Source organism: Ambystoma mexicanum, chromosome 2q (genome assembly GCF_040938575.1).
Source record: "Ambystoma mexicanum isolate Mex_15411 chromosome 2q, UKY_AmexF1_1, whole genome shotgun sequence".
NCBI classification, from domain to species: Eukaryota; Metazoa; Chordata; class Amphibia; order Caudata; family Ambystomatidae; genus Ambystoma; species Ambystoma mexicanum.
Window position 1 is genome coordinate 691,623,401 of NC_090924.1, and position 2,500 is coordinate 691,625,900.

The window sequence follows — 2,500 nt, forward strand, 5'->3', positions numbered from 1 at the left end:
AAAAAACAGACATGCTCAGTTCGGGGGATGTAAAGGTATTTACATAGCAAGAACAGAGAGGCTGTTGGGAGATGACAGAAGCCATGCTGCCCCAGAGTTCTCTTCTGAAATTCGCAGGAATCCAGAGGTTGGAGCGGGCTGAGGGAGTGCGCCTTCTTGCCTCTGTCGGCTTTCAAGACACATCCTCCTGCTGGGAAGCTGCCCACCCTGAGCAGCACAGGTTTGCGCTCTAGGCCGGTCGGCCACATATATCTCGCCTGATCGAGCCCGATCGAGCGGCAGCAGATGGCCTTTGGCCAGCGAAGGCTGCCGCTCTTCTTCTTGTTTCTCTGCTTGAGAGGCAGCTCAGTCCTCTGCGCTTGCGCCAGGGGCAGGCCACGTGACACGCAGGGGTCAGGCCGTGGAGCGACTGGGGCATGGCGCCAAGTGAGGTAAGCAGACCACCCCCTCCCCCTCACTGTTCTCTGCATGCGGTGGCTCGTTGGTCTAGGGGTATGATTCTCGCTTAGGGTGCGAGAGGTCCCGGGTTCAAATCCCGGACAAGCCCTTTTTTTTGGAGCACCGAAAACAAAAAACACAGAGTCCCCAATTCCCCCCCAAAAATAGTTTGTGCGTGACCGTATCTGGTTCGATGCCCGTCGCCAATGGTTGGCTGCTTTTAAGCCCATTGCCCAAGAGGCAGTGTTGGAAATTCCCCCTCCTTTGTAATGATGCGCTGGCGGCGAGCTGATGTATAAAGGTTTGGACATGCCTTCTGGGTGGGGACTGCCATGGCTCGCGCCACTGTTGCATCCAGCTTGGTCTTTTGTATGTGTCTGCAGCCTGTGTGTGAGGTGCTGTGAGTGCTGCCATGTAGGTCCGGCGCAGGCTTGCGCCAAACTTTCACGTTGGTGTGTGCCACCTGGCAGGTACCAGCGGGCCCCATGAGACATCAGTGCCACAAAGCCTTTCAACTGAAAGCTGTCCCAGCACACTAGAGCGCAGCCTAGCAGAGCTGTTTCTGTAGTGTAGTGGTTATCACATTCGCCTAACACGCGAAAGGTCCCCGGTTCGAGACCGGGCAGAAACATGGTGCTGGTTTCTTTTTATTTCCACAATGTCAATCGGACACATTTGACCGCATGCAGGTTTCGACAGGTATGGACAGGCCGGCCAGTGCTTTAAGTGGGGTAAGAAATTGAGGGGGGGCCCTCGTTTGGGGGCGTGATATCCGCTGTGGGCGTGGCCTAAAAGTGCACAAATCATAGTAGGGTGCGCAAACAAATATATAAATGTAGTAGAGCATTTATATATTTGTATGCGTACTGGTATGGTTTATGTATTTTTCAAGCGTTCTTTTATAAACATAGCAATGTTACATATTTCTATGTTTATAAAAGGTGGCTTGAAAGTGTACAAACCATAGTAAGTTACGCACACTTGTGTGCTTACCTTACCATGGTTTGTGTACTTTTCAAGCCACCTTTTAAAACATAGACATTTGTAACATATTTCTATGTTCATAAAAGACGGCTTGAAACGTACAAGCCATCTTTTATAAAGCGTTGAGGACGGACAAAACCCAAGGTGGTTTTGTCCGTCGACAAAGCTTTATAAAAGATGCCTTGAATTGTGTACGTTTCAAGCCGTCTGTTATAAACGTAGAAATATTTCTACGTTTATAAAAGATGGCTTGAAACGTACACATTTCAAGGCATCTTTTATAAAGATTTGCCAAAGGAGACAGGCACCTCGGGCTCAGTGATCGCTGCTCTGAGCAGAGATCACAGAGCCCAAGGTGTCTTTCACCCCCTGGGAACCCGCGGGCTCCGTGATCTAATCTACATATTAGATCATGGAGCCTGCAGGTTCACAGAGGGTCAGTGACCTGGCGAGGGCAAACAAAGGAACTGTAAATTCCCTGATGACCCCTCAGATGGGGGGTCATCAGGGAAGTTACAGTGACTGACAGAAGTGCCAGCCAGCCTCAGCGACGCTGTGGCTGGCTGGCACTTCTGTCCACTTGCCTAACGTTACACTGGCGGGCGCATCTCCCGTCGCGGCTGCGGCCGTGGCGGGATAATGCGTCCTGCCATGGCGTGGTGGGACCGGGGGGCCCCGGCAGGGCCCCGGCTCAGCCCCACTTTTTGGAGACTGGCAGGGCCCGGCCCCGGCAGGCCCCGGCCCACTTAAAGCACTGAGGCCGGCACTACGCCATGAGTGATCTGAGGCCAGCCCTTATTTGCACCCTGCAAACTGTCCACTGGCTCCATCAGTGGGCGTTTCCTGCCATCCCTGGGTCCTTAAGTGAGTGTTTGGGTACTTTTGATGCAGAGATCGGGGCATGAAAACCGGCGCTGGCACCTGGCGACATTGGGTACTGAAGAATCTTTCCCAATCCTGCCCATAGCTGTCAGGGTGGCCGAGTGGTCTAAGGCGCCAGACTCAAAAGACGCAGCTCTTCCCTGCATCTGGGTGTTCTGGTCTCCGATTGGAGGCGTGGGTTCAAATCCCACTCCTG

At 53.0% G+C, this 2,500-nt stretch overlaps 2 non-coding genes across 2 annotated transcripts in view; both read left to right on the forward strand.

The window, feature by feature from the left end:
• The first annotated feature begins 996 nt into the window (after nucleotides 1-996).
• Nucleotides 997-1,069, forward strand: TRNAV-AAC (transfer RNA valine (anticodon AAC)). Its single transcript has one exon. It is a non-coding gene; the product is annotated as a tRNA-Val (tRNA).
• Nucleotides 1,070-2,391: 1,322 nt separating this feature from the next.
• The window catches only part of TRNAL-CAA (transfer RNA leucine (anticodon CAA)), a 112-nt gene continuing 3 nt past the window's right edge, over nucleotides 2,392-2,500 (forward strand). The window contains exons 1-2 of the tRNA in view: nucleotides 2,392-2,429; nucleotides 2,458-2,500. The exon at nucleotides 2,458-2,500 is cut by the window's right edge and continues 3 nt beyond it. This is a non-coding gene — a tRNA (tRNA-Leu). The remainder of the gene's footprint in view (nucleotides 2,430-2,457) is intronic.